General features: G+C 47.5%; 1 pseudogene; it reads right to left on the bottom strand.

Moving 5' to 3' along the window:
• Positions 1 to 8,445: 8,445 nt before the first annotated feature.
• On the bottom strand, positions 8,446 to 8,824 carry LOC106835573 (large ribosomal subunit protein eL31-like; annotated as a pseudogene).
• Positions 8,825 to 13,875: the final 5,051 nt, after the last annotated feature.

Genomic DNA, 13,875 nt, shown 5'->3' with positions numbered 1-13,875 from the left:
TTCTTAGCACCTGGCATTGGGCAGCCTTTCACTCCCGGTGGAGGGGTCTGCAGAGTTTGCAGCAGGCTCTGATGTGACTGAGTGCCCTGCAGGCTGTGGTGTGTGTGTTTGCTCTGCACCGTGAGTAGTTGGTAGGCTGGCAGTGTTAATCCAGTGCATGTCACAGAAACAGGTGTTGTGAAGGGAAACTCTTCATGGAGAATCCTCCGTCATCAGACCACTGCCTCCCACGGGAAGGGGTGGAGACGGATGGGTGTCCAGGGTCATCGCTGGCCGGCAAGGATGGAATGCCTCTCACAAGTCATGAGTTTAGAGGATAGCAATCAGAAGTTACGTTCTGGATGTTAAAATGAGGGAAGTCAAGTCCATCAGGCCTCAAGCAAGAGGGCTCCATAGGCACGGACAGCCTGGGCGCAGGGAAGAGGGACGGCAGACTGGGTGACGTCTGCTGATGAAGTGTCTGTGCTGATTCGGGTTTTTATGAACAAATGTGGCAAAGCGGTGGGCAATCAGGCATGCAGTACATTTTTGTTGTAAATATAAATTGGAACAGCCTCATCAGAAGGCATTTTGGCAATACCAACTGAAATTTAAAATTCAGACGCCCTTTGGCTCGTCTATTAGTAGGAATTTATCCTACAGATATTGGCACGTGTGTCCATAGAAGTATATATAAGGAGGTTTATTTCTATTTTACCCTGTTTACAATAGGAAACATTTGGAAATAAATGTCCAAGAGAATACTGGTTAAATAAATAAATGTAGTACATTAGTGCAATGGTTTAATAGAGTGATATTTTAAAAAAAAAGCAGCAGCTCAGCGTGTATTGATTTGGAACGATCTCCAGAATACAATAGATGAAAACAAAAAAGGTGCAAACAGTGGGTTTGCTATGATTAATATAAATAACGAGAGGATATGTTTACACTTGGAATATTGCCGGCAGGACACAGGAGAATAGAGGCAGTGATGGCCTCTGGGGAAGGGGCCTGAGGGGAGTGGGCTGCTCACTTTTTACAGTGTACACCCTTCATATCTTTGGGACTTTTTACTGCCCATCTCCGCTCCAAATTATTTGTAAGTCAGGGGTTTCTGAACCACTTTATTTGTAATAAATAAAAGCATTGCTTTTTTTTAAAAAAACATGTGGTAAAATACACATACCATAAAATCTGTCATTTTAAAATTTTAACCATTTTTAAGTGTGCAGGGCAGTGGTGTTAAGTATATTCACATTGTTAGGCAACCGATGTCCAGAATTTTTTAATCTTGCAAAACCGAAACGCTGTACCCATTAGACAACTTCCCTGTTTCCCACTCCCCAGCCCCTGGCAACCAACGTTCTACTTTCTGCCTTAGGAATCTGACCGATCTGGATACTAAATGTAAGTGGAATCACACAGTATTAGTCTTTTTGGGACTGGCGGCTTTCACTTAGCATAATGTCCTCACAGTTCATCTGTGTTGTAGCATGTGTCAGAATTTCCTTCTTTTTTAAGACTGAATAGTGTTCCATTGTATGTATATGCCACATTTTGTTTACCCATTCATCAGTTGATGTCACGCTTGGGTTGATTCCACGTCTTGGCTGTTGTGAATAATGCTGCTGTTGTAGGGGAGGAAAAACTTAACTTCTTTCCTCTATCCTCCAAGGTTTTCTGAATGGGGCCCTGAAAACTGGACTGACAAAAGTTAGATTAACAAGAGAAAAACAGAGTTTATTAACAAGTATATACACCGAGGAGAACTTGGTGATGAGTGACTCAAAGGAGTGTTTAGAACTTGGTCTCATATAGCATCCTAACAAAAGAACAATAAATTTACAGAGAAGGGACGCGACAAGGGAAGAGGACTGTGAGCTTCTGGGGGAGGAGACCATGCGAAGGTAACTTTGCGGGGGAAACTAATGGGAGACCAAAGCCACTCCCTGAGTCGGTTGTATAGAGTCCTCTCGTGCTGTCCTTGGGCTGGTCCTAGTCTCAAGTTGTCCCTGGCAGTGAAGGATGGTCCTGCCCTTCTTGTCCTGTAGGGGGGACCAGGAACAGAGTTTTTCCTGTGTCTGCTTTTTTTTCACTTGCCTTCAGCTCAGAATAATTCTTATGCCACGGTGGCATATTTTGGGCTGGCATACTCTGAACCCCTTCACTACGAACATGGATGTACGAATATCTCTTTGAGACCGAATTGCTAGATCATATGGTGGTTCTACTTTTAACATTTTGAGGAACTGCCACGCTGTTTTGCACAGCGGCCGCACCGTTGCGTTCCCATCAGCGGTCCACAAGGGTGCCAATTTCTCCACATTCTCACCAACATTTATTTTCTGGGTTTTTGATAGCAGCCATCCTAATAGGTATGAGGTGGTATCTCGCTGCGGTTTTGATTTGAAAAGCATTCCTTTCTCAGTTCTAACTCCTGATGACAGCTCCACCACTACCCCTCTGGCCTACGCCAGAATTCTCTCTCGGTTGGATTTCTGCAAAAGCTTCCTAACCGGTGTCCGTGCCTGCGTCCTGGCCCCTCAGTCCACTCTCAACACAGCAGCTGCAGCGATCCTGTTAAAAACGTAGGAGAATCTGGTCAGCCTTCCCCTTCAAAGCTCAAGGCTGCAGCCCACCCTCCCCGACCTGTCTGCGCCTCTCCTGCTCAGTCATGTTCCTGTGATGGTACGTGCTCTCTTATTCTTTCTTCCCCATGCCTTCCTCCTTCAGCTTCTTGGGGTTTATGCTCGAATGTCACCTCAGTGAAGCCTTTCCTGACCTCCCTACTGGAAATTACACCCCCCTTCTACGCCTACGACGGCACTCCCTAACGTCTTTCTCTCATTCATCTCCCCCCAGAAAACCATTCACTATCCGACTTACCTATATTTTGCTTATTAATCTGTTTTTTGTCTGTCCTTTTAATGGGGGCAGAACTCCTGTCTTGTTCTCTGCTGAACCCCAAGCACTCGGTCAGGGCCTGGCGCCTGGCAGGCATTCATTTGTTGAGTGAGGAGGAGACCAGGCAGGGCCACGAGATGAAGCTGAAATTGCTGGCGGTGAGCCACCAGGCGGCTCTAGTGCCAGCGACCTACTTCACAAGCAGCCTTGCCAGTGGGTGCCCCTTGCTGGCGAACGGATCATTTCAGCCAAGGGAGAAGGGTTCCTCTTGATGTGGGGTTCAATTACGCTTCCTTCCCCCCTGGGCCTCTCTCGTCTTGCTTGCCTGCATTCCTGCACCTGCGTCCTGTAGTGATCAAAATGAACAGCGGGGGCGACAAAGGCAGCCCGACTGGTGGAAATGTACATCGTTCCTGCTGCCCACGGCTGCCCACCCAGAGGGCGCAGGGCCCCGTCACTGCTGCTTGAGCGAGAGTGGACCGGCTTGGTTGGGTGTTTGGTTCGGTTACAAGACTCCTCCCAGGGAGTTTTTCTTGGCCATTAGGATAACCACACGTCGGAGTGTGGACTGTCCAGGGAGAGTTAAATCTCTTGACAGCATCACAGCGTAGAAACACATTACGACTATGTGTCCCTTCGATTAGACAAAAGTTAAAAAAAGTAAGTTTGGTTTCTTCAAACTTTGATGACCAGAGACCTCGATGAACAAAGCATTCATTTTTAACCTCAGCCAAGACCCTGATCCCCTTGTTGGGTTTTCTTTTTTTTTTTTTTTTTTAAGATTTCTTCTGCTTTATCTCCCCCAATCCCCCCTGGTCCATAGTTGTATATCTGAGTTGCAAGTCCTTCTAGTTGTGGCATGGGTTTTCTTATTGAAAAGCAAGAATCTTTTCACTTAACACCCTCAATGAGAGTTAGTGGCTGTCAGAGCTGACTGCCTGCAGTGGCAATAGAAATGCAAAGAGGTCTGTTAAGTGAGGTTGGTGACTCTGAATACAGACCCCTAGGACTCTGGCTGTCTTTGTAAATGCTGAGTACTCATTCAGATGCAGAATATTCCACTTTTAGCTGGGAGCTGAGAACGACTAGATCGACAGACCTCTTAACTCTTTTTTTTTTCTTTTTTCTTTTTGTTTGTGAGAAGATTGGCCCTGAGCTAACATCTGTTGACAATCTTCCTCTTTTTTTTTTTTTGGCTTGAGGAAGATTGTTGCTGAGCTAACAACTGTGCCAATCTTCCTCTGCTTTGTGTGGGACGCTGCCACAGCACGGCTTGAAGAGCAGTGCTAGGTCTGCGCCCGGGATCCGAGCCTGCGAACCCCAGGTCGCTGAAGCGGAGCGCAGGAACTTGACCGCTGTGCCACCAGGCCGGCCCCCAGACCTCTTACTCTTGATCACCCTTAGGCACGGAAATCACTTTGTTGTATATAATTTAACACATATTCCCATGGATTTAGACTCAATCTCATGATAACAAGTGTGGCTGATGACCCTCAAATTTTTCTCTCCAGCTCTGCCTTTCCCACTAATTCCCAGATTCGCATTCCCACTACCTAATTAACATCTCTGGTTAGCCATCTCAAGCTTAATGTACCCAAAATGGAATTCTTAATTTCCCCTAGCACCTGTTCCCCCTGCCCTGGACTTCCTGGGGACCTGGCACTACACTTCCGTTATCCCCATCCATCAGCGAGCCCTGTTGACCTTGCCTATGACATCTCTCAAACATGCCCTTCTGTCCATTTCCACTGCAGCCATCTTTCCATGGCCTCGTCATCTCTGCCCCTCCCCGAGCAGCTCCTGACTCCTCTGCCCACCTTTGCTCTGGCATCTCTCCCATCCATTCTCTCCACAGCAGTGAACGGGGTCCTAAAGCGTGAATCTGATTGGGTCACACGTGCCCTTTAAGAAGCTCCAATGTGCTGATAAATGCTGCAACGTGGATGAACCTGGAAGATATTATGCTAAGCAGAAGAAGCCAGTCACAAAAGGCCATACAGTATATGGCTCCATTTATAGGAAATGTCCGGAATAGGCAAATCCATAGAGACCGAAAGCAGATTAGTGGCTGCCAGAGGCTGGAGGTGGGGCAGGTGGAGGGAGGAGTAGTGATGACAGCTTAAAGGGTGTGGGATTTCCTTTGGGGATGACGAAAATATTCTGGAACTAGATCATGATGATGGTTGCACAACACTGTGAATGTACCAAATATTGAATTCTACACATTAAAATGGTGACTTTTTTCTTGTGTGTTTTTTACCACAATTGAAAAAAAAAGCTTCTTGGTGCAGTCTTTAGAATCCCGCTCCCTCCTCTGGTCCACAAAGCCCTGCATGGTGTGGCCCCTGGCCGCCTCTCCTCATCCGGGCCTCGCCGTACAGGCCTGCTCCTGCAGGGTTGCCAAGCTCCAGACCTCCCTTCACACTGTTCCTTCTGCCTGGTGCTGTCTCCAGCCCCACCGGGGCTGGCTCCTTCTTAGCCTCGGTTTCCACCTTGGAGAGGCCTTGCCTGACTTCTCTCGCCCTCAGCTCTTTGCTTCCTTCCTAACACTGATCACAACGTTATTGACTTTCTTGTCTGCTTGGGTTTTCTGTCACTCCCTGTTAAACCACATGAGTTCCATGAGGGGTGGAACCAAGTCTGCCCTGTATTTCCAGAATCTAGGTACAGCGCCTGGTACTGGGGACAGGCTTGAAATTTACAGAACGAAAAAAAAAATTTTCTTGAGTGTAGAATAACTGAATCTTCAAGTGTTAAGAATACAGGACATTTTCTTTGCATCTTGTAATGGAGAAAAATACACACACTACCTATGTAAGGTGGTATGGGCAGCAACTGGAAAGAGTGTGTGTTCATCAACTGGCTGTTTGTTAGGAGACTAACGTGTGCTCAGGACTTGGCTAAAAGCTACTGGTGACACAGGACGTAAATCTCAGCTGCTCTGTGGGACATACAGCCCTGTCAGCAGAGCTCAGCCCTCTTAGTTCAGGAGAAATACGAAGGTTTACAGGCCTCATTTTTTTTTCTCGGTCAAGATGACATGGGCTTTATTGAATCCTACGAAAAGAGACAAGATATTCTTGAGATAACCTGGTTTATTGACTAGAAGAATTTGATCAGAACAATTGCGGTGCCTTGTTCCTAGGACGGCACCGGGATCTGTGCTGAGCAAGCAGCTTCCTAACCTTCTTCCCTTATTTTTGGATAGTACTTTAGCTCATCGGGTGACCTTCCCCGCATGAGCTCATTTTTCCTTTGAATTAACTTCTCTGGGGGGGCATTACTATTACTTCCCCTTTGCAGATGAGGAAACCGAGGCTCCGAGAGGCCAAATGACTTGCCTAGAGTTTGAGCCTGGCTGCAGACTGAGGGCCAAATGTGTCCAGACTCTGCTTGACTTTGAGCCAGTTACTCAGCCTCGCTGAGCCTCCCTTTCCTTGGTTCCCGCCCATCCTTTCCCACCACCTGGGGGATGGCAGTGAGGATCAAATGAAATAATGCATGGGAAATGCCTGGCTACGGTCATAAGCCTTTGACCGAGGTTTGCTATGGTTGTGACTTTTCTGTTTAATGTCGAGCTGACAGTGCCCTTCCAAGATGGCCTGTGATAGGCGAGGAGGCGACTTGAGGGCCCCTTCTCTCTGCTCTACATGCAAGTTTCCTTAAAGGCCAGAGACCCGGGCACTGGAGCTACGGGCTGGGATCTCCAGGCCGGGAAAGCCACAAACACGGGTAGTGCCAGCTTCCCCGATGTGCTTCATACCACTCACGTGCTCACACACTCAGAGGCTCAGCGCAATGGAATTTCCAGTTTGGACAGAGGGAAAGGAATGTATATTGAGGCCTACAATAGCCAGAAAAATAATCCAGCCTGGCCCCACTCCCAGGGCCAGACATCCCTAGTGTCTCAAAGACCAGAGTCCACACGAAGTCACCTCTGACCGATTGCCCAGCCCAGCCGCTCTGCTGCTCTCTCTGAGCCACCCTCCCTTGGGGCAGAGAGTACATCAGCAAGGCTCAAAGGGCAGGGGTGACAGGCCCCAGCGAAGAGAGGAGGGAAGGGAGGCCCTCCCCAGCCCCCGTTCTGCAGGCTAGTCCCGTGGGAGCACAGCACTTCAGCCAAGGCTGTTTGAGGGCAGAAGCTCTGCTCAGCCACCCCCACATTGGACAATGGGAATTAAAGCAATTAGGGAGAGGAGAGCAGTCCCTCAAACCCTCTTTACATCGTAGGTGAAGGAGGATTGTCTTTCTTCTCTACTTTGCGCAGCCATAGCAAGCAGGTGTCTTTAAAACTTCCTGTTTCTTGAAGACTTGAGCCCCTTAACAAAGAGCCGCTGATCTTTATGTCCTTTCCTGCTCTTATCCATGCAGAGCACCCTCTGCCCCGTGCCCTGGGTGCTCCCCTTCGCAGTAACTGTGCACGCTGCTCTTTCACTTCAAATGAGCTCAGTGATTTTATTTTTCCTTTTAGAAACCATCAATGAAAGGAGTAATTCTATAGAGTTTCGACCACTTAAATCTGGTTTGTAAAATTAAAATACTACCTTAAATACATACGCCTGGGCACCTTAATGTTACAATGTAATGCTATCTTTTTATTGATGACTCCCTTGTGAATGAGTCAGTGTTTGACTACAAAGTGGGGGTGGAATTATGGGTGATCGCTCTCTCCTAATTGAGGCTGTTTTGCTTTAAGACCAACATAGCATCTCAAGATAATCTTAACTGAGCATCTTTAAAATGTAATTTAAACTTTCTGCTACAAAATAAATTGCAGGGGATATAATAGAGGGGGGGAAGACACCCTATAAATTTAAAGAGACTTAAAAGCCGTATCGGGGGCTGGCCTGGAGGCGGAGGGGTTAATTGTGCACGGTCTGCTTCGGTGGCCCGGCGTTCACTGGTTCGGATCTGGGTGGGGACCTGGCACCGCTTGGCACGCCATGCTGTGGCAGGTGTCCCACATAGAAAGTGGAGGAAGATGGTCACGGATGTTAGCTCAGGGCCAGGCTTCCTCAGCGAAAAGAGGAGGATTGGCAGCAGATGTTAGCTCAGAGCTAATCCTCCCCGCCCCCTAAAAAAAGCCATATCAATCAATTGCAATATGGGAATCTTATTTGGATCCCAATTTAAACAAACAAACCTAAAAAAGGCATGACATATGAAACAAAGACAAAGTTGATCTGTGATTAGATATTTGATGATAGAAGGAATTATTCTTGATTTTGTTTTAGATGTTTTATATTTTCAGAAAGGAAGTCTTGTCTTTTAGAGATATATACTAAAATATTTATGTAAGAAATTATGATTTCTAGTATTTGCTTCAAAATAGTGTAGGAAGGGGGAAAGTAGGGGTTTAGATGAAACATGCTCAGCCATGAGTTTGATGATTATTGACTCTACAGGTGGTCTCATTATACTATTCTCTCTACATTTATATATGTTTGAAATTAATTTTCCATGATGATTTAAGGAAGGAATTAAATATGCATATGTATTTATATATATTCAATCAATACAAAAATACCTTTTTTTTTGCAGTTTTATAACTTTATTTCACAATCAGCCGTTAGTTCTCATCCACATTGTCTGTAGATTTTTGAAAGTGGTGACAGGTACACAGGTAACCAACGTACAGAGTTTGTCTTGTGAATCTTCATCCTCATTGCGTTTTCTGGACAACCGCACACGGATGCGGTAAGGGACATTCCTTATTCCTTTGGCCAGACAGCTTTGTTGAGCCTGGTGTCAATTCATACATCTGGAGCTCCCATCTCCTTCATGGCAAATTTCCGGATCTCTTTGAGTGCCCAAGGGGCACGCTTCTCGACGCCAGCTCCACGGATGCGCTTGAGGATGTGATGGTGTATTCTCTGGTCACCACCTCGTTGGTGGCAGAACGGCCCTTCTTCTTCTCGCCACCCTTCTTTGCGGGAGACATCTGCTGGGCCCAGGTTGGAAAGGAAGAGTGCGCGGTATTGTGTCCAAAATACCTTCTAAATATAGGGTTTTTCTAGCTCACTCTAGTCTACTATAAAAATGTGTTGAAATGGCCAGTTGGCCCTGCCTGTCACCAGGCCAATTGCCCTGAGGAACTCAACGGTGGGTTTGGAAGCATTTAACTGTTTTTCCAAAATTTTTTTCCCCTTTCGTTATGTTAAGGAGATGCAGTCACCAAGCACCCTGAACCAGACCAAGCCTCACCACAAGAGCTACACCTGTGACCTTTGCCTTGTTTTCAGTGCTAAGATCTCTCCAGGAGGAGCTTGGGCATTATGACCGTAATGTGACCTGCAGTGTATGTGGAAGCTTGTTTTCCAACTGAGCCTGCAAAAGTGATCCCCACCTCTCCCTTTTGAATATTCATTCCCCATCTGAAAGACAAGGCCCCTGCTTCCCTCTGTCTGGGGATGCCATGATGCCGCATGGTCTCCTCCTTGCTGCGAGTATACTCCACTTTGGGAGACAACTTACATCTGGTGGACAGTCTGATTGAACTCGCCAGGAGGTGAAGCACTTTGGTTTCGGTAACAAGCCCACAGCAGAGAGGGTTGGGGCTAGTCAAATCCTTTTTAGAGGTCAAGTCTTGAGAACTATTTATTTTGCATTTTTAAGTTCATTCCTGAGTCACATTTGAATATCTCATTTTTATAAGTGTATAAAACTTCACTATAAATAGTGTTTTAATATCGCCTTTTCTTTCCCCTTTATATTCACGATAACCCTGTGAGGAATGTGGACACTAAAAACACTGTGAAGAAGCAAACAGGATGAATTGAGTGACTTGTTCAGAGTAACCCAACTCCAGGGGTGTGTGGGCCTGGCTGCTTTCCCATGGCTTCTGCCATGGCGTCCACTGGGCACTCTGAGAAAACAGGAGGAAACCATTAGTAAAAGAATGTATCTGTGGGATGGCCAATAGGCACATGAAAAGATGCTCAACTCACTAATCATCAGGGATATGCAAATCAAAACTACACTAAGATATCATCTTATGCCTATTGGAATGGCTATAGTAACCAAGACAGAAAACAACAAATGTTGCAGAGGTTGTGGAGAAAAGGGAACCCTCATCCACTGCTGGTGGGAATGCAAACTGGCGCAGCCACTATGGAAAACAGTAGAAGATTCCTCAAAAAACTGAAAATGGAAATACCATAGGACCAGCCATCCCACTACTAGGTATTTATACAAAGACCTTGAAATCAACAATTCAAAGAGACTTTTGCACCCCTTTGTTCAATGCAGCACTATTCACAATAGCTAGGAAGTGGGAGCAACCCAAGTGCCCATCAACTGATGACTGGATAGAGAAGATGTGATACGCATGCATATACAATGGAATACTACTCAGCCATAAAAAAGATGAAATCATCCCATTGACAATAACATGGATGGACCTTGAGGGTATTACGTTAAGCGAAATAAGCCAGAGAGAGAGAGACAAACACCATATGATTTCATTCATATGTGGAAGATAAACAAACACATAGACAAAGAGAACTGTTTAGTGGTTACCAGGAGAAAGGGGGGGTGGGGAGTGGGCACAAAGGGTGAAGGGGCGCACCTATATGGTGACTGACAGATAATATTTGTAGTGAAATTTTACAATGCTGTAAACTATCATAACTTCAATACAAAATAAATAAATAAAAGAATGTATCTGTGGGAAGGGGACCCAGGCTGTGTTCCAGGGGAGCATGTGTTAGAAGAAAGGCCCTAGCCCTTCTTTGCATACCCCAGTTCTTAGTCTCTATAGAACTTTAGGCAAGTCACTTACACTCTAAGACTCGGTTTCCACATTCAAAAAATGGGATAACAATGGTCCAGCCCCGTGGTCGAGTGGTTAAGTTCGCGCGCTCTGCTTCGGCGGCCCAGGGTTTCACCGGTTCAAGTCCTGGGCGCAGACATGGCACCGCTCATCAGGCCACGCTGAGGCGGCATCCCACATGCCACAACTAGAGGGACCCACAACTGAAAATACACAACTATGTACCAGGGGGCTTTGGGGAGAAAAAGGAAAAATAAAATCTTTAAAAAGAAAAATGGGATAACAAGACTTGCTTTGTAGGTTGCTTTGAATCTGTCTACACTGAATGAGCACTTGGGGCACTGTGGGCTCTATGTGAATGCTGGCCGTCATCTTGAATGTGATGAGGTGTTTGGAATTTAGACCACTTTACAGGCAATGTTTCAAAGAGCAGCTTTGATCCCAGGCTGTTTCTCATGCAGCACATACTAAGAGAGTGCCTCCTGTGCCAGACATGGTTCTAGGGGCTCAGGATACAACACTGAACAAAGTAGACACGGCTCCTGCCTCTCACAGAGCTTATAGACTAGAGGTTAGCCCACAGGAGCTTGCTTAACACAACAGCACCTGAAATAGAGTTGTTGTTGTTGTTGTTGTTTTTGATATTTTACTTTTCTTTTTTCTCCCCAAAACCCCCCAGTACATAGTTGTATATTTTAGCTGTGGGTCCCTCTAGTTGGGGCATGTGGGCTGCCGCCTCAGCGTGGCCTGATGAGTGGTGCCATGTCAGCGCCCAGGATCTGAACTGGTGAAACCCTGGGCCGCCGAAGCAGAGTGTGCAAACTTAACCACTTGGCCTGGGGTTGGCCCCTGAAATAGAGTTTTGGTAATATGTACTGTCACCTCAGCTCTGCCTCGACTTTATAGAGCTATGGGAAAATGCAGGCCTCTTTCCTACTTCAATGACCGGAGCACCTCTCCCCTCCCCCTGCACTGCTGGGGGCTACCTCTTGGCTCCTGTGAATGTGATATGTACCAGGAGCTCCATGGAGGAGTTAGGACAAGAATCGGGACAAACGAAGTTGGATGGGGGTAAGACCATGTTAGGCAGATTGATGGATACTCCTGGGTCCAATACTTGGACAGGGACTTCGTTTGGGGAAGAATCCTCCATCTCAAAAACACGCTTACCCCCTTGTGGATAGAGGGTAGGTTAGAGGTAAATCCAATGCAGTCACGTCTCAAAGCAGTGGTACCTTGAACCCTTATCCTCGAATGTCCTTGGAACATGATTAGAATGGGACTGTCCTTGGAATGATGCTCAGTGTCATTCCTGCCATTGGCGGGATGCAGAGGATGACTGGCAATGGCATGAATGGGTATCAACTCTGCCACAAAGGTGTCATATGTGCTGTGGCGTCTTGGGGGTGCCCAATCTCATGCTTCAGGCCCTCTCCAAATTCTGCTTCTCCCCAGGTCCTCCTAGGTGGTCCTGGAGCTCCCAGAGATGCCACTCCATGTAGGATTCTCTTTGCTGGCCACACAAGGTAATCTTGGTGAGCTGTGGTGGGACTGAGGACCAAATGGTCCCAAAGTGTTCTGCATGGAGGGCTCTCCCAGTGGGCATTCACCCCCAGACCCTTAGGCTGGAGGAAGTCATGGAACGCATGTTGAGGAATCCCTGAGAGGCCTCAGGCTGTGATTATCTTTGCTGGAGTTGCCTTCCTCATAGGAATACATTTCCCTCTTACTGCTAACAATTTTTCCTTCTCATGGTCACTTAACTAGGAAAAGCTGGAGATTGGGCGAGGGGAGAGGACCTACAGGCATTGCAGGTAAGGACTTAAGGTGAAGATCCAGGATAGATGCTGAGAGGACATCTAGCTGAGGGAGCTGAGCTCTACCAAGAACTGGGTCAGGAAGGAGGTCAAAACCTTGTAGGGGCCAGCCCCGTGGTGTAGTGCTGGGTGAGGCCCGCTCTGCTTTGGTGTCCCAGGGTTTGTGGGTTCAGATACTGGGCGTGGACCTACACCACTTCTCAGCCATGCTGTGGCAGCATCCCACATAAAAATAGAGGAAGATTGGCACAGATGTTAGCTCAGGGCATATCTTCCTCAGCAAAAAAATTCCCCCAAAACCCCTTGTAGCTCTGTAAGGAAGACACAATTTTGTGTCCAGGGAGCTGTTGTTGAAAACTAGGGCAGTCGGTGCCGTTGCCCGCCCCGTGGGGCTAGGGATTGCCAGAGATCTCGGAGAGGACCGGGGCGGGGGGAACTTTCAAAGGCCGGTTCTGCGACCCGGAGGGGAAGCGCCGGAGCTCCGCCCGGGCAGCAGACAAAACTCTCTGTCTGCTGTTAGCAGAGGGGCCACGCTGAGCATTCACGGCTCTGGGAGAGGCCCGGAGAGAATCCCAGAGGGCGGGGCGACCCCCAGCTGCCGTTGCCCACCCCGTGAGGCTAGGGATTGCCGGAGATCTCAGAGAGGACTGGGGTTGGAGAGAGTTCCAGAGACCCAGCTTAGTAGCCTAGGGGGAAACCCTACAGGCTCACAGCAGCCTTAGGGAAAGCCTCTGCACAGCACCAGTAGAAGGCACCCAGCCGCCAGCCACAAGGCTGGAAGACCCCAGGGCAAAAGCAGCATAGCTAGGTGTACTAACCACAGACTGTAGAAGATGCCAATAGCTCTCCTGCGACCCATAGAGGACAAGTGAGATTTGGTGGGTGCCGACAGCAACGGAGCGACAAATATAAGTGATCCCACCCCTGGCCGCTGGAAAAGCCCATAACACCGTTGCAGACCCCAAGGAGAGAGCACATCTAGGTGGGCTGCAACAGTAGGCACCTGCAGCCTGAAGCCCCCCTGTGACGGCCCCCACGGCAGAGGAGGGAATCCAAAGGGCCACTGTGGCTACGAAGAGGGGCCCAGGCCCAGTTAGCAACTACGGACAGGGTTCCTGGTTGGTGAAGTATAAACAGCTGCTCCCCCCACCGCAGCAGCTGAAACAAGTGAAAGGAGCAACTAAACTCTATCTCCATGCGGAGGCACAAATCAACAACATCAAGCAATATGAAAAAATACATTAAATCTCCAGAACAGAAAGAAAGCAACAAATACACAGAAAACAATCCCAAAGAAAATGAGATATATAACCTAAATGACGATGACTTCAAAACAGCCATCATTAAGATTCTCAATGAGTTAAGAGAGAATTCTGACCGACAACTCAACGAGTTCAGGAGCTA

Source organism: Equus asinus, chromosome 13, assembly GCF_041296235.1.
Source record: "Equus asinus isolate D_3611 breed Donkey chromosome 13, EquAss-T2T_v2, whole genome shotgun sequence".
NCBI classification, from domain to species: Eukaryota; Metazoa; Chordata; class Mammalia; order Perissodactyla; family Equidae; genus Equus; species Equus asinus.
Note: the sequence above shows the minus strand (reverse complement) of the source record. Positions and strands in the feature narration are given on the sequence as shown.